An 18705-nucleotide genomic window follows, 5' to 3' on the forward strand; every position below is an offset into this window, starting at 1 on the left:
TCTTCCGCCTTTAGTGGCAATTTCCCACCCCTAGGACAGGAGAGTGCCCTGAACCTCTATCCGCTCCTCCGCCCTCTTTGACAAGGCCGTTGGCAGAATGAGGCTGACTTCTTATGCCGGAAGTCTTCGGCCGCCAATGCTGATTATTTATCAAAATTTAGGCAGTGCCGGGGATGGAACCCGGGACCGAAGACGTTTTGATTATGAATCAAAGACGCTACCCCTAGACCATGGTTATCCGCTTTTTAAACATGTAAAATCCCCACCCATCGAAACTTATAGACAGATGGGTGAGGTTTACAGTAATATGATGAACGAAGCGTCAGTTCGGAAGTGGTGTACCATGTTTAACGGCTTGGTTGGTTGATTCGGGGGAGGCGACCAAATAGCTAGGTCATCGGCCTCATCGGATTAGGCAAGGATGGGGGAGAAAGTCGACAGTGCCCTATCACAGGAACCACTCCAGCATTTGTCCGAAACGATTTGGTTCCTGCATTTGCCCGAAACGATTTAGGGTAATCACGGAAAACCTGAATCAGAAGAGGCGGACGCGGGATTGAACGTCGTCCTGCCGAATGCGAGTCCAGTGTATCAACCACTGCGCCACGTCACTCGGTTGTTTAATGGCGGGCGGAAGAAAAGATCATTGGGGCCGGCCCTCAGAGCTGACTGACGGACTCAAAGCAAGGATTGAAACAAAAATCCAAGAAGATAATCTTTTGGACTGCACTCATTCTTTTCAGACATTTCAAGAACTATGTTTTAAGTGACTGTTAGTGTAGATTTGGGCTATAAACAGACAAACAAACAACCAAATGAACGGCAGCTGCATTGACATTTCTCAGCCGCTAGGAGAAGAATTTTCACAGATGCAGAGCAATTCGATTGGCGCCAACCTAAACACTATGGTGTGCCGAAACGCGGAATCGAACCACGGACCTTTAGATCTTCAGTCTAAAGCTCTCCCAAATGGGCTATTTCGGCTGACATGGATGTTTGCTCTTTTGCATGTCGTCGTTTCTACCTGCTTCGTTCGTAATTTCACAGTCATCTTCGTCCGATCAGACACAAGACGCTGAAAGGCGTGTAGATAGTGGTGAGTTTGTGAATCACATTGTCACTGGTGATGAGATTTGGATATCAAGTTTCACAACAGATACAAAGCGCTGATGAATGGAATGGCATCATTAGCAATCCCCGACGAAACCGAAAAAAGCAAAACAAATCTGGAGCATCAGAGAGATTGTCTATATTGTGTTTTGAGATCGTAAGGGGTGTCCTGGTCGCCAACTCCATGCCTAGAGGTGAGACCATAAACGGAGCGGGCTACTGTCACACGCTTAACCGACTCCGCCGCGCCTGCTCGTCCGCATACATCGGGAGTGACACAGGATTGCTCCAGCGGTTTCAGTGGGAAATATTACAAAAACCGCCATACAGTCCAGACTTAGCCCCAAGTGACTATCACTTATTGCTCAAAATATAAGTGATATTTAAGTGGACAACGCTACGGAAACGGTCATGAACTTAAAGACGTCATTAATCAGTGGCTCAACAACTTGGCGGCAACTGATAACATGGAAGGCATAGAAAAGCTGGTGAAATGGTGCGGCACGTGCCTAAATTCGAACTGTGACTGCGCAGAAAAGTAGCTTAGGTATCAAATTGTATGTAAAATACAAATGGTTCAAATGGGACTTAACATCTGAGGTCATCAGTCCCCTAGAACTTAGAACTACTCAAACCTAACTAACCCAAGGACATCACTCACATCCATGCCCGAGGCAGGATTTGTACCACAGATCCTGTCTAGCTTGCTTATCAGGTGCAGTAGCTTCGACACGGAATTTTCTCACTAGGATATCAATAGTTCTGATGGAATGTCGTTTACTCCAAGCGCGTGTATCGACTTAAGTCTTTCAGGGCTCTGTTAGATTCTTCTACCAATGTCACCTTTCCCACCTCATCTTTATCTACTTCCTCTTTATCTCCACGATTTTGTCCCCAAATTTTTCCACCCATTTAATTTTTGTATTGCTGTCCCACATCCATCAGTGTCACTGAGAATCGATGTTGTGCAGTTCTACAGTTACGAAACGTTTCCTAATCTCTAACTGTCCGACGGTGGGTTGCATAAGCTGGATAAATTCTGTAGTTGATGAACTATCAGTCAGATCGTGCTACATTTTTCTCCTAATTTTTTTCGGCTGGTTTGATGCCATCTGCTAACTCTTCTTATATTGTGCTAATCATTTCAACTTTACATTCCCGATAACTTACGACGCTTGTTCGAATTTTAGTTTGCCTCGGCAATGTATATTTCTTACCCGTGGCTACCCAACTTTTCTGGAATGATGTACGAGATCGCTCTAATCCATGCCTTTATTCGATATCAGATGGGGTCTTACGTTGAGGGAAAGGTTAGTTGTAACTATATACTTCTCAAGCCAGTCTTGCTACCGTTATTTTGTCTAAACTTGTTCCCATGTAGCAGTAGTGTCATTTCTTAAACTGTGTCTTTTTATAATCAGGAATTTTAATAAACCTCTATTCGACTTTCTACTGGTCTTCTGAGTGGGGACTCAATTAGGAGTTGCGTCCACCACGAACACCACAACAGTGTTAATAACAAAAGGAAGGTCAGCATCGGTTGTTGAAGTAGAAATCTTTATTTCTGCTGCAAATCGATTTCAATCACTGCGTGATTACCATCTGTGCTAGTAATAAAGTCCTGTGCACTGATAAATACAAGCAATACATCTGCAGTATCAATTAAGAGTACTTGTCAGACCGAAGAAACAAATGCAACTGGCCAGACCTCCCCACTGTCGAGCCCGGGATCCTTCAGGCTCACCAGTTTTAACCAGCTACAACCGATTTGCGTTTCTACCTTCGGTCTGACAAGTAATCTTCAGTCATACGTGAAGATATTGCAGATTTACTGCTTATTTTTATGAGTCCACAGGACTTTAATACCAGCACTGATGATGAACACACAGTGATTGAAATCAGTTTGCAGCAGAAATAAAGATTTCTACTTCAGCGACCAATGCTGACCCTCCTTGTGTTATTTATACTATTCATTACTTCATCTCTGGTTTATTTACTCTTATCCTGCAATAAGTGTTAAGTAAGTTCTCCGTTACATTCTACTTATATTTTACGTTTCATTTACTCCCTGACCGAAAATCTATGTTGTCAGCTGATGTTATCTGTGATGTCCGTTACCCCTTATATTTTTATTCAGATTCTGAAATCTGCTTCAGGAAGCTTCGGTATACAAATTAAAGAACTGTTACAATAAGCTGCTACGTTGCTTTACTGAAGACCTACTTGTTCTACTTTCCACTTTCATTGCTTCGTTTCGGCCTCTTTGAGATATTTTGAATTACTTTTCTGTCTCTGTCTGCTTGCATCCAACTGTTGTCGGGATTTACAGATTCACACTTCATCTTATATTACCACGAGATTCTCTAGGCCCACGAATGACGTCAAGATACTTTTCATCGCAGACGTAGTGATTAAAAAAAAGAAGCTATTTACTTCTCCAGCCACTTTTCACCACTATCTTCGGCTAAGTAGTAGTAACGAAACTCCCTAGATCAGCCTGCAGATTACATTACAACGTTTTCCTCACACCGTTTTTTCGAACATCGAAACCATGTAACACACGTTAGGTGCCAATCGTTAAGTGTTTAATCACAAGGATACAGTTTGCAAGCCTCTGACAGAAACAGCCAATTATTTTTGTTGAGTTGTCAAGTTAGCACATTTATTTTTAAAATTAGCGAGTTCAAAATGGTTCAAATGGCTCTGAGCACTATTGAGACTTTACTTCTCAGGTCATCAGTCCCCTAGAACTTAGAACTACTTAAACCTAACTAACCGAAGGACATCACACACACCCATACCCGAGGCAGGATTCGAACCTGCGACCGTAGCGGTCACGCTGTTCCAGACTGTAGCGCCTAGAATCGCTCGGCCATCCCGGCCGGCAATTAGCGAGTGTATGGATTCTGAATCTTTTTTTTCTGACGGATCCTTCAAGCAACATTAACTATGTAGGAGCAAGAGAGAATAAATACCGCCAGTAATTTTTGTTGCAGATTTAGTGCATTACTTATTAATGCTGTTGTCGGCCCTAAAGCAGTAAGCGTGCCAAGGAAGGTGAGTCTAGCTTTTAACGGCGCGAGAGGACAAGCACTAAACCTTACAGCGACATTCTGCGAGACGTGTACGATTGCAGGTTCCCGCTGGTAACTGGTTCCACGAGGAAGGTCGGCGTCTCGTGCCGTTCCTGCACAGACTGCACTGCGTGGCTCTGCTGCTTAGCAACTTGGCTGGTTAATCCTACTCTTTATGCTAATACCTGACAGGACAAGGGAAACTGAAGTAAAAGAATTCTTTGTATCCAATGGCTTAGCACAAGCTTCACACCGCGGAGGAATCCAAGTTCTGATCTTTAGAGTGCGTGCAATATTCGGAGGTGGGTATACAGGTATGCAGAAACTACATTACTGGTCATTAAAATTGCTACACCACGAAGATGTGCTAGAGACGCGAAATCTAACCGACAGGAAGAAGATGCTGTGATACGCAAAAGATTAGCTTTTCAGAGCATTCACACAAGCTTGGCGCCGGTGGCGATACCTACGTGCTGACATGAGGAACGTTTCCAACCGATTTCCCATAGACAAACAGCAGTTGACCGGCGTTGCGGTTTATCGTTCCGCGACATTGCTGCTCGCGGTGGTCGAGATCCAATGACTGTTAACAGAATATGGAATCCGTGGGTTCAGGAGGGTAATACGTAACGCCGTGCTGGATCCCAACGGCCTCGTATCACTAGCAGTGGAGATGACAGCCATCTTATCCGCATGGCTGTAACGGATCATCCCTGAGTCAACAGATGGGGATGTTTGCAAGACAACAACGATCTGCACGGATAGTTGGACGACGTTTGCAGCAGCATGGACTATCAGCTCTGAGACCATGGCTGCGGTTACCCTTGACGCTGCATCACAGACAGAAGCGCCTGTGATGGTGTACTCAACGACGAACCTGGGTACACGAATGGCAAAACGTCATTTTTTCGGACGAATCCAGGTTCTGTGTACAGCATCATGATGGTCGCATCTGTGTTTGGCGACATCGCGGTGAACGCACATTGGAAGCGTGTATTCGTCAGCGCCATACTGGCTTATCACCCTGGCTGATGGTATGGGGTGCCATTTGTTACACGTCTTGGTCACCTCTTGTTCGCACTTTGAACAGTGGACGTTACATTTCAGATGTGTTACAACCCGTGGTTCTACCCTTCATTCGGTCCCTGAGAAACCCTTCATTTCAGCAGGATAATGCACGACCGCATGTTGCAGGTCCTGTACGGGCATTTCTGGATACGGAAAATGTTCGACTGCTGCCCTGGCCAGCACATTAACCAGATATCTCACCAATTGAAAACGTTTGGTCTTACTCAATGCCCAGGCGTATCAAGGCCGTCATTGTGGCCAGGGGTGGTTGTTCTGGGTACTGATTTCTCAGGATCTATGCACCCAAACTGCGTGAAAATGAAATCACATGTCAGTTCTAGTATAATATATCTGTCCAATGGATACCCGTTTATCATCTGCTTTTCCTCTTTGTGTAGCAATTTTAATGGCCAGTAGTGTATATCTCGCGTGCGCAAACCTGACACGTATCCATTGTCCATCTGGTGAGGAAGACAAAGTTTGCAAAGTTCCAGCGAACGACGGGTGGGTGTCCGAGCGCATACATGATTATATCAGACAAAGGAAAGAAGATTAGGGTTCAACAGCCTGTCGACGACGGGGTGATTGGAAACGGAACACGCGCTCGGTTACGGAAGGAACAGAAAGTAAATAAGGCGTGCACTTTCCAAAGGAACCATCACGACCTTCGCTTAAAGCGATATAGAGAAACCACGCCAAGTGATGAAAACAGTTGAACACTGCGACTGGGCATCGTTCATACAGTGAGAATTGAAGGCAGGTGGGAACAAGATTTCAGCACTTTTCAGAGTCGAGGATCATCGGAGCTGAAAGACTGTACTCTGCTAAGTGGGATGTCTTTCCAGAGGCAGCAACTGCCAGCCGCTACAGGTGTTTGGCCAGCACCCTGTCATAATCTGTCCTGCACATAGCAAAGTATGAAACTTCTTTGTGTAAGTGAAACTGAACCTACTGTCTCGTTACTTGTTTTTATCATTTCAACACTAACCACGGAATTTTCCCTGACAACGTCAACTGAAACTGAAGCTATTCATTTATTACCCACATTATACAGGGTGTTATAAAAAGGTACGGCCAAACTTTCAGGAAACATTCCTCACACACAAATAAAGAAAAGATGTTATGTGGACATGTGTCCGGAAACGCTTAATTTCCATGTTAGAGCTCATTTTAGTTTCGTCCACCTACGCTCAATGGGGCACGTTATCATGATTTCATACGGGATACTCTACCTGTGCTGCTAGAACATGTGCCTTTACAAGTACGACACAACATGTGGTTCATGCACGATGGAGCTCCTGCACATTTCAGTCGAAGTGTTCGTACGCTTCTCAACAACAGATTCGGTGACCGATGGATTGGTAGAGGCGGACCAATTCCATGGCCTCCACGCTCTCCTGACCTCAACCCTCTTGACTTTCATTTATGGGGGAATTTGAAAGCTCTTGTCTACGCAACCCCGGTACTAAATGTAGAGACTCTTCGTTCTCGTATTGTGGACGGCTGTGATACAATACGCCATTCTCCAGGGCTGCATCAGCGCGTTAGGGATTCCATGCGACGGAGGGTGGATGCATGTATCCTCGCTAACGGAGGACATTTTGAACACTTCCTGTAACAAAGTGTTTGAAGTCACGCTGGTACGTTCTGTTACTGTGTGTTTCCATTCCATGATTAATGTGATTTGAAAAGAAGTAATAAAATGAGCTCTAACATGGAAAGTAAGCGTTTCTGGACACATGTCCACACAACATATTTTCTTTCTTTGTGTGTGAGGAATGTTTCCTGAAAGTTTGGCCGCACCTTTTTGTAACACCCTGTATAAGCCCAACGCAATCTCACTGCAATAGAATGACAACATGGTGTCAAATAATTAACACAAAAGAATGGCCCAGAATTGCAAGAAATCCTAACAATAACCCATGCTTTTTCATAAGTCATTTACCTCACAGAAAATCTTCATACCACGAACTACAGGAATTACAGCAAGCAGCAACTACAGCCAGCTAAATAATACGATTCTAACTACTACAGGCTCTGACTACTAGGAGGCATATGGTTAGCAAAAGACAGGTTTTGTTGAAGAACATACAATGCATTTAACAGATTTTACCTTACTCATGTGACATCCAGTTCCTGCTGTCAGCGATATTAATTACAATGTATAGCGCTGCCAACATACAAACATATAAACAAGCTACTTGCAAGTACTGTCTGTTGTGAAATTCAGCCACGTGTGTCACCCATTGCACAGTGGAAAGCTTTAAATGTATATGACTGATAAGATCTATACTGCACTGTGAAACTGAAGCAAAGGTCCTTCATAAGAGACGTTTTATAAAGCGACAGTTTATTCGGTTACTTTTATGATTGATTTTATGAAAATTTGTTCCGACCTAAGCAACCGCTCTGCTTAAGTCCCAGCTTCCTTCGGGTAATTTTTATCCATTTACGAGTAGTAAATTAATGAATACACTAATCAGTCATAAACAAATTATTTAATAATGTCCGTTTGGGACTGTAGTTGACGTTTTATGGCCTACGAAACAATTATTATTACGAAACATTTTGAAACGCACAAGCAAGCAAGCAAGCAGGAACTGAATCTGATGCCTGGCTCAAATGGCTCTGAGCACTATGGTACTTAACAGCTGAGTTCATCAGTCCCCTAGAACTGAGAACTACTTAAACCTAACTAACCTAAGGACATCACACACATCCATGCCCGAGGCAGGATTCGAAGCTGCGACCGTAGCAGTTGCGCGGTTCCGGACTGTAGCGCCTAGAACCGCTCGGCCACCCCGGCCGGCGCAGCTTCTGGGTCTGTGGGGATAATGTGTCAGGATCTTAATTCACATAAGTTTTACCTGCAAACGGGTGGAATTGGAGAGTTTCGAACGATTCAGATTACGTAGTAGCTTTGTAATCATTACATAATAATCTATAAATACAACTTCAAAAAATGTTCAAATGTGTATGAAATCTTATGGGACTTAAGTGCTAAGGTCATCAGTCCCTAAGCTTAAACACTATTTAACTTAAATTATCCTAAGGATAAACACACACACATGCCCGAGGGAGGACTCGAACCTCCGCCGGGACCAGCCGCACAGTCCATGACTGCAGCGCCTCAGACCGCTCGGCTAGTACCGCGCGGCAAATACAACTTCCTGGTTTTCTTTTAGAACCAACTGCGAGGAGGCAACATATAGTCCTCTATACAATTTTTATTTGAAATTGTATATAAAGGGAAAGTATATCTGTGAGAGAGAATTTGTCTCGTGGTTTAAATGCTCCACTGTCGTAGTTAAAAATGACTGCAAGAAGGAAAACAAAACTGCACAGCAGTGCATATATATCTGTCCAAATGATTATTATGCTGGTCACTCCAAAAGAAATGCACACAATTTTGTAAAAATACAGTTTTCATTCTGTATGTGTGAAAGTTTTACAGTGTGTAGATACATCCTTCCCGCTTGTTTTCAAAGTTAGTTCCACCTGTTCCCGTGAGTAGCGCCGTCACAGCATGTCTTCAAGATGGCTGCTACACTTGACGTTCGTCAGAAGCAACGTGCTGTCATAGAATTCCTGTGCTGCGAGAACGAGACAGTGCGAAACATCCACAAAAGGGTTGAAAAAGGTGTACAGAGATGCTGCTGTCGATCGCAGCACAGTTAGTCGGTGGGCAAGCAGGTTACGTGATGAAAGCGGGCACGGCAATATTGAGAACTGTCCTCGCAGCGGCAGGGCTCCTACTGCATACACTCCAGACAATGTGCAGAGAGTTAACGAAATGGTGACTGCTGACAGACGCATCACAGTGAACGAATTGTCATGCTACGTTGGGATGGTGGAAGGAAGTGTTTGCAGAATATTGAAAGTGTTGGTATTAAAAAAGGTTTGTGCCAGGTGGGTTCCCAGGATGTTGACAGTGGCTCACAAAGAAACAAGAAAAACGGTATGCAGCGAACTTTTGGAACAGTACGAGAATGGTGGAAATGAATTTCTTGGAAGAATTGTGAAAGGTGATGAAACGTGGCTCCATCATTTTTCACCAGAGACGAAGAGGCAATCAATGGAGTGGCATCATGCAAATTCACCCAAGACAAAAAAAATTCAAAACCACACCTTCTGCTCGAATAGTTATGGCTACGGTGTTTTTCGATTCCGAAGGACTCTTGCTTGTGGACATCATGCCAAGTGGAACCGCCATAAATTCTGATGCTTACGTGACGACACTGAAGAAACTTCAAGCTCGACTGAGTCGTGTTCGACCACATCGGCAAAAGCTGGATGTTTTGCTGTTTCACGACAATGCACGGCCACATGTCAGTCAAAAAACGATGGAAGCGATCACAAAACTCGGATGGACAACACTGAAACACCCGCCTTACAGTCCTCACCTGGCTCCATGTGACTATCATCTCTCTGGGAAGCTGAAAGACTTTCTTCGTGGAACAAGGTTGTGCACGCTGCCAAACAGTGGCTCCAAAAGGTTGGTCCAGAATTTTACCGTGCGGGTATACAGGCGCTGGTTCCAAGATGGCGTAAGGCAGTTCAGAGGGATAGAAATTATGTGGAGAATTGAAAATATTGTTCGTAAAGAATGTATCTACACACAGTAAGACTTTCAAACATGTAGGATAAAAGATGGGTTTTAAAAAAAATACCGTGCATTTCTTTTGGAGTGACCTCGTAGAATATCGTGTAAAACTTTTAACCAATTCGGTCAGTAACGTTTCGGTAACAACGTTTCCCATATAGTGTGCAGTTTTGTTTTCCTTCTCTCTACGATAGCAGGGCACTGAAACCATGAGACAAATATTGTCTCCCTCCACGAATGTTTATCAGAATCATGTAAGAATTTCGAGTTAATCAGTGAAGAACTTAGAGATTCGTTGTTGTTGTTGTTGTGGTCTTCAGTCCAGTGACTGGTTTGATGCAGCTCTCCATGCTACTCTATCCTGTGCAAGCTTCTTCATCTCCCAATACTTACTGCATCCTACATCCTTCTGAATGTGCTTAGTGTATTCATCTCTTGGTCTCCCTCTACAATTTTTACCCCCCACGCTGCCCTCCAATACTAAATTGGTGATCCCTCCAATACTAAATTGGTGATCCCTTGATGCTTCAGAACATCTCCTAACAAACCGGTCCCTTCTTCTTGTCATGTTGTGCCACAAAGTCCTCTGCTCCCCAATTCTATTCAATACCTCCTCATTAGTTATGTGATCTACACATCTAATCTTCAGCATTCTTCTGTAGCACCACATTTCGAAAGCTTCTCTCTCTTCTTGTCCGAACTATTTATCGCCCATGTTTCATACAAATTCTTTCTGAAACGACTTCCTAACACTTAAATCTATGCTCGATGTTAACAAATTTCTCTTCTTCAGAAACGCTTTCCTTGCCATTGCCAGTCTACATTTTATATCCTCTGTACTTCGACCATCATCAGTTATTTTGCTCAGCAAATACGAAAACTCCTTTGCTACTTTAAGTGTCTCATTTCCTAATCTAATTCCCTCAGCATCACCCGACTTAATTCGACTACATTCCATTATCCTCGTTTTGCTTTTGTTGATGTTCATCTTATATCCTCCTTTCAAGACACTGTCCATTCCGTTCAATTGCTCTTCCAAGTCCTTTGCTGTCTCTGACAGAATTGCAATGTCATCGGCGAACCTCAACGTTTTTATTTCTTCTCCATGGATTTTAATACCTACTCCGAATTTTTCTTTTGTTTTCTTTACTGCTTGCTCAATATACAGATTGAATAACATCGGGGATAGGCTACAATCCTGTCTCACTCCCTACCCAACCACTGCTTCCCTTTCATGCCCCTCAACTCTTATAACTGCCATCTGGTTTCTGTGCAAATTGTAAATAGCCTTTCGCTCCCTGTATTTTATCCCTGCCACTTTCAGAATTTGAAAGAGAGTATTCCAGTCAACATTGTCAATAGGTTTCTGTAAGTCTACCAATGCTAGAAACGTAGGTTTGCCTTTCCTTAATCTTTGTTCTAAGATAAGTCGTAGGGTCAGTATTGCCTCACGTGTTCCAACATTTCTGCAGAATCCAAACTGATCTTCCCCGATGTCGGCTTCTACCAGTTTTTCCATCGTCTGTAAAGAATTCGTGTTAGTATTTTGCAGCGGTGACTTATTAAACTGATAGTTCGGTAATTTTCACATCTGTCAACACTTGCTTTCTTTGGGATTGGAATTATTATATTCTTCTTGAAGTCTGAGGGTATTTCGCCTCCTCATACATCTTGCTCACTAGATGGTAGAGTTTTGTCAGGGCTGGCTCTCCCAAGGCCGTCAGTAGTTCTAATGGAATGTTGTCTACTCCCGGGGCCTTGTTTTTGGTAACTAGTAGTTTTATACTAGTACAGATTACTGATTTCGGCTCACAATGGCCATCGTCAGATGCTACAATTATCGCAAAGGAGAAAAAGCATATACGTATTAAGACCCTGTGTCAAGGAAAAATTTTTTTGCTTGGTCTGCTTGTGAATGGTGCACGCACGAGAAGCGTGCAGTGGGTAGGTGCCTTCTGCGGGCAGTGGCGGATGTAAATAAAACAGCGCGCCTCCCCCCACTATGCTGTGGGAAGGCAGCTGAGTATGCGCATGCGCAGCGCGGCAGGTCCTTGGGGGAGCTAACCGGTTGCCGGACACAGAGGCGGCAGGTGAGCGGCGCGCTGCGCCTGTATCTGTCTGTGTTGTGCCGTGCCGCGTTGCGCTGCGCTCGCTGGCTGGCTGGCTGTCCTTGACCCCAGCCGGGCGCCACGCTCCGCCGCTGTTTACATTCTCCAACAGCTGCGGCTGCCACTCCGTAGTCGCTCTGACCCCACTCTTCATTTCCTTCTTTGCATCAACTACGTCATTACCGGGCGCTGCAAGCCTAGCAATTGTCGCCAATCTTGTTCCACAAATAATACAATTTAAACTCCTTCACGTGGTCCATTGTTATGCAACCATGTCACCACTTCTCACACAGTACCCTCGTCCCAAACGATGTCAGTATGACGTCTCCAAACAGCCTAGCAAACGCTAAAACGAGCTGCTCTCGTAAGCGCCAAAACAGGAGTTTGATTCAAGTTTGCAACCGATCCATAAATGTGAACAATTTCATTCTAACATCCACTTTGTTCTGGAAGGCTTTTAACATCTACGTATATTCTCTTTCATACAGACATAAAAATAAGAAGAAATAGACAATAAAACATGAACAACAGAAAAATAAAAACATTAGGGTGGTAAGATCCCATCATGTTACCCAAATCATATACGCTAACAATAGAACATAATGATATGAGAACATTTACACAGAGTTACTACAAGACGCAGTGGCCGAGCGGTTCTAGGCGCTTCAGTCTGGAACCGCGCGACCGCTACGGTCGCAGGTTCGAATCCTTCCTACGGCATGGATGTGTGTGATGTCCTTAGGTTAGGTAGGTTTAAGTAGTTCCAAGTTCTAGGGGACTGATGACCTTAGATGTTAAGTCCCATAGTGCTTAGAGCCATTTGAACCATTTACTGACACTGCTACGAATTTTTCTTTGGAAGCTGAACAGTTAAGAATATATCACCTTCGGTTATCTACAGCGACAAGAAATTGGGTCCATGGACATGTTCCCTACACACACACACAAACATGATAATTTTATTACTTAAGCGCACTGTGTCCTCTGAAACACAAGTACTTTTAGGAACAATTCAAATGGTTGGTTTACACACAGTCACAGCACTCGTCTCACAATCGATACCTTCAGCAAATATCACAGGCCACTAACTCCTCGCCATTGCGTGAGCGAAGTCAGAAGGGTAATTAAACTATCACATTATATTAAAAAAAATTATAATTCAAATCTGACATTTGTAATCTCTCCTCCTCTGATGTTCCATCTATTGTCCACATTAAACAATGCCCAGTCCAAGCACTTAATAAGCATAGTCTTTTATGAATATTTGAGAGGAGCGAAGATTACAATAAACTTTCAAGTTTACTTAGCTTGTCATGTTGAGATGGCTCCAGTTCTACCTGTCTAGGAGCCTGATTCTTGAAGCTGAAAATCTAACATCACGTCCTCACGGTTGGTTTGAACTAAATAAATTGGAAGATTGTTGTTGCAGAATTTTTTACGTAAATAAATGTTCTCACATTTTAGTATATCGTACTGATTTTTCACAATAACGAAGCCGAATTTACATTGTTCGTACCTATTATACAAAAATACGTCGCATCACATCAAAGACAAGCTTAGGACACACACACTGCGGAAATCACAATATTCCAACAAACTGCGGAACTCACAATATTCCAAAGAGTTTACAATTTTTCTTAACAAATGAAATCCTACTAGTTTTAGTTACGTATTAATTTCGATTATTCTTTCATAAATGAATCCAACAATAAGCATAGTAAACAGTACAGGATTGCGTAATTAGTAATAGAAATTTTAAGGATGCATATAGTTCAAATGGCTCTGAGCACTATGGGACTTAACATCTTAGGTCATCAGTCCCCTAGAACTTAGAACTACTTAAACCTAACTAACCTAAGGACATCACACACATCCATGCCCGAGGCAGGATTCGAACCTGCGACCGTAGCAGTCCCGCGGTTCCGGACTGCAGCGCCTATAACCGCACGGCCACCGCGGCCGGCGATGCACATAATCCGTAATTTTAACTGTTTCTAAAAAAATAATATTAACTGTACATTCAGAACTTGTACTTGTCAAAACTAAAATATTTTATAAAGTAATTCCTTTTCATAAATTTTAGCTTGAAATATAGCATACTGTGTATAAAATTATACGAAAGTTTTCAGAAAAGCAACCGAGATAATACTGAACTGTCCAAAATTCGAAAAATAATACTGGTATCGACAACTACTGTTGAGGAAAAGTAATGCTAGAGGAGGATGTCCCGATACACAGCGTAACGTCCACGTAGAAAGAAATCACAACTACTGCCCTACATCCACCCATTAGGCGCCTATGTTCAACGTACATAATGTACCATGAAAAAATACGGAGTCACGTGGAGTCCACTTATAAGATGCATTAGTATGGAGCGAGCCACACCAGTCACACGGCGCTGAATACAGCCGTTACGTGTCCCTCCATCCAGAAGACCTGGTACTCCGTATCACAGTCGCTTCTAAAACACAGGCGACTCACGTAAACAACTGCACAGCCATCGCAGGCGAGCGCGTCTTCTGCACCGTCCAACTGCCCACCAGCAACTCCTTTCAGCACGAGGAATCATCATTCTTTTCTATCCAGACACTACCGAACATAGATGACTCAACTCTTACACTATTTTTAAAATAATTGAAAAGCGACGATCGCTTCAATATCGTTTACTAGATGACCGGTTTCAGCACTCTGAAGGTGCCATCATCGGATCTGTGAAGGTATAACATAACAGCTTTGAGGGAGGGCTTACATGAGTTAACTATATGCATTACAATTATTACAGAACCACATACCTGAAACATGGATTAACATTTATAGAACCATATGGACAGCATGGCACATGAGGCAGACCATCTGATAAAAATCATTGTCACAACCAATAAAAAATAACAAAAAACTGCTCTCATGGTCGTTCTTTCCATAAAATATAAAACTGAAGCCACCAGATGGTGCTCCAACTGCTGGCCTAACACCGGTCGGCATCATCCCTGCCGCCGGCCGGAGTGGCCGAGCGGTTCTAGGCGCTTCAGTCTGGAACCGCGTGACTGCTACCGTCGCAGGTTCGAATCCTGCTTCGGGCATGGATGGGTGTGATGTCCCTAGGTTAGTTAGGTTTCAGTAGTTCTAAGTTCTAGGGGACTGATGACCACAGATGTTAAGTCCCATAGTGCTTAGAGCCATTTGACCCTAGACAGGTAAAGCCCAGCATACAGATTTTAATCTCTAGTCACAATGTACGTAAGTCGTGTTATGAACAGCTTTCTGTGTGCATATTCCTGACGTCCTTATATGAATAAAGGTAAATTGTAATATGTAGTTTTGTAAAGCGCTAATGGATAATGTCTGTGCCTCAGATGCTTTTATTTTGTAATTGACGTACTTTATAGTGATTATCGTATGTACAGGAAATGTATGCGCAAATGTGGGCCTTGCATGGGTATGTGACAAGCAGTTGTAGTAAAGTTGTGTTTTAGTAGTAATGAGTGGTTATACCGTGGGACTGTGTGTGCGCTGCTTGGACAGCGCTATCTGGTGGCCGGTTGTGAACCGCTAGAATCACAGCAGGTGAGCCTGTGCGGAATAGGGCAGTGATGATGCCGACCGGTGTTAGGCGAGCAGTGGTAGTTTAACCTGGTGACTTCAGTTTTATATTCTATGGAAAGAACGACCATGACAGCAGTTTATTATTATTTTTTATTGGTTGTGACAATGACTTGTATCAGATGGTCTGCCTCATGTGCCATATGGTCCATATGGTTTTATAAATGTTAACCCACGTTTCTGCTATGAGGCTACTGCAGTAATTGTAATGCATATAGTTAACTCATGTAAGCCCTCCCTCAAACCTGTTATGTTAAACCTTGACAGATCCGATGATGGCACCTTCAGAGTGCTGAAACCGGTCATCTAGTAAACGATATTGAAGCGATCGTCGCTTTTCAATTATTTTAAAAACAGAGTGATCACCGCACGACACACCATGTGTTCACAGTGAAATCTTACAATACTCCCCTGCCGCGGCAGTAGAGGGAGACATTCGTGCCATGCAACTTCCCTTCACTCCACACGCGCGCGCGCACACACACACACACACACACACACACACACACACACACACACTGCAATCACAGTGGCCCATTCCGCACCCCTGATTCAGTGATCCTGCCGCACGATAGTTCCAAACTTTGACACTAACTTAGGTGGTTTCTGTAGACCAATCTTGATAACACCACAGGTGTCCTGTATAAAATTGTTCGTCTCACTTGCTGTACACCTCTGTAGGTCGTTGTAAACAACCATCTAGACGTAGGTACACCTCGAATACACTTCAGCGGTACATCCCGCTGCGGCCACACATCCCAGTTCCAGATGCAACAGCCTGAGATCGTGCGTTGCAGTACACTTAAGTAGAGGTTGCGGGCCAGTCTCTTCCAGCAGCGGCACTTGTTCAGTATCAGGTGGCACGGCCGGGCCAGGGAACTGCACCGCCGCGTGTCTCAGGCCTCCAGCAAGGGATGGACCGGGTGTGTCATGTTTCAGCGGGCCGTGGGAGCGAAGCCCCAGCCGATCGCTCACTACCTGTTGCTCCCCTCTGGCTGTGGAACAAACACTGGCCGCTGGTGTGGGTGGCGGCGCTGTCTGGGGTACGCAGCGAGCCTAGGCCTCACCGTATGCTGCACTTTGACGGCGCGGTCAACAGCCCAGCAGGCCTCTACTGCACTACAAAGGCAACGAGGTTATCTAGACAGGATGTTCCAAACCCGTAGGGTCAAAATCATACATACGGTAAAGGAGTCTACCTGGAATTGACGAGATTCCCTCAGAATTACTGAGGTTCTTGGGAGACGATACCATAACAAAAATACACTAGTGGCCATTAAAATCGCTACACCACGAAGATGACGTGCTACAGACGCGAAATTTAACCGACAGGAAGAAGATGCTGTGATATGCAAATGATTAGCTTTCAAGAGCATTTACACAAGGTTTGGCGCCGGTGGTGACACCTACAACGTGCTGACATGAGGAAAGTTTCCAACCGATTTCTCATACACAAGCAGCAGTTGACCGGCGTTGCCTGGTGAAACGTTGTTGTGATGCCTCGTGTAAGGAGGAGAAATGCGTACCATCACATTTCCGACTTTGATAAAGGTCGGATTGTAGCCTATCGCGATCGCGGTTTATCATTTCGCGACATTGCTGTTCGCGTTGGTCGAGATCCAATGACTGTTAGCAGAATATGGAATCGGTGGGTTCTGGATGGGAATACGGAACGCCGTGCTGGATCCCAACGGCCTCGTATCACTAGCAGTCGAGATGACAGGCATCTTATCCGCATGGCTGTGCAGGCACGTCTCGATCCCTGAGTCAACAGGTGGGAACGTTTGCAAGACGACAACCATCTGCACGAACAGTTCGACGACGTTTGCAGCAGCATGGACTATCAGCTCGGAGACCATGGCTGCGGTTACCCTTGACGCTGCATCACAGACAGGAGCGCCGGCAAGCCTGTGGATGGTTTTTAAGTCGGTTTTCCACCTGCCTCGGCGAATGCGGGCTGGTTCCCCTTATTCCGCCTCAGTTACGCTATTTCGCCGATTGCTGCGCAAACACTGTCTCCACGTGGGCATAATAATTCTTCTAGGACGCAAAAATTTGGGGTTACACTCGTCTGGTATGAGACGTTCCCCGAGGGGAGGGGAGGGGAGGGGAGGGGTGTCCACTGGGGTTCGAACCGCACAGTAACCCTGTGTTCGATGTGGGGCGGCGGTGGGGTGGGTGGACTGCTGTAGCCTGTGGTGGGGTTGTGAACCACTGAGGGCTATGGCGGGGACGAACCCTCTCCGTCGTTTCTAGGTCCCCGGCTCAATAAACACACACACACACACACACACACACACACACACACACACACACACACACACAATACACAACGATCACGTAACTGGCAGGTATCGTGCAGCCTTCGATTACCGCCACAGGTCCCACGCAAACCCCTATGAATGTCCTCCTTCCACAGCTTGAAAGTGCTACCACCGGTCTGTGTCCGCGATGTGGTGCTTGTTCCTGTCACTACCGTCTGCTTGCTGGAAAAACAGATGTGATTCGTACGGCCTAGATCAACAGTCCAATCTTAATGATAGCGTGCCCACTGCAATCGTAACTGGCGGCATCATTGCGTCCACGAAGGAATATGTTCAGATCCTCTGCTGCAAAGCCCCAAGTTCAGCACTGTGCGCTCAACGGTGAGTTCCGAATCACTTGTCGCTGCATACCAGTGGCGTTTATACAGGGTTTATCTTGCCACACTAAAAAAAAAGTGTGTCCATAGGACAAAGTGTCATGATGCTCTCTCCATTGGCAAAAGATTCCGGAATAGTCCCCCATTCGGATCTCCGGGAGGGGACTGCCAAGGGGGAGGTTACCATGAGAAAAAGATTGAATAATCTACGAAAGGATAATGTTCTACGAGTCGGGGCGTGGAATGTCAGAAGCTTGAACGTGGTAGGGAAACTAGAAAATCTAAAAAGGGAAATGCAAAGGCTCAATCTAGATATAGTAGGGGTCAGTGAAGTGGAAGGAAGACAAGGATTTCTGGTCAGGTGAGTATCGGGTAATATCAACAGCAGCAGAAAATGGTATAACAGGTGTAGGATTCGTTATGAATAGGAAGGTAGGGCTGAGGGTGTGTTACTTTGAACAGTTCAGTGACCGGGTTGTTCTAACCAGAATCGACAGCAGA

General features: G+C 44.6%; 1 non-coding gene across 1 annotated transcript; it reads right to left on the reverse strand.

Moving 5' to 3' along the window:
• Positions 1 to 911: 911 nt before the first annotated feature.
• Trnaf-gaa (transfer RNA phenylalanine (anticodon GAA)) lies at positions 912 to 984 on the reverse strand. The gene has a single exon. It is a non-coding gene; the product is annotated as a tRNA-Phe (tRNA).
• Between the last annotated feature and the right edge of the window lie 17721 nt (positions 985 to 18705).

The sequence above is a fragment of the Schistocerca serialis genome, chromosome 7 (genome assembly GCF_023864345.2).
Source record: "Schistocerca serialis cubense isolate TAMUIC-IGC-003099 chromosome 7, iqSchSeri2.2, whole genome shotgun sequence".
NCBI lineage: Eukaryota > Metazoa > Arthropoda > Insecta > Orthoptera > Acrididae > Schistocerca > Schistocerca serialis.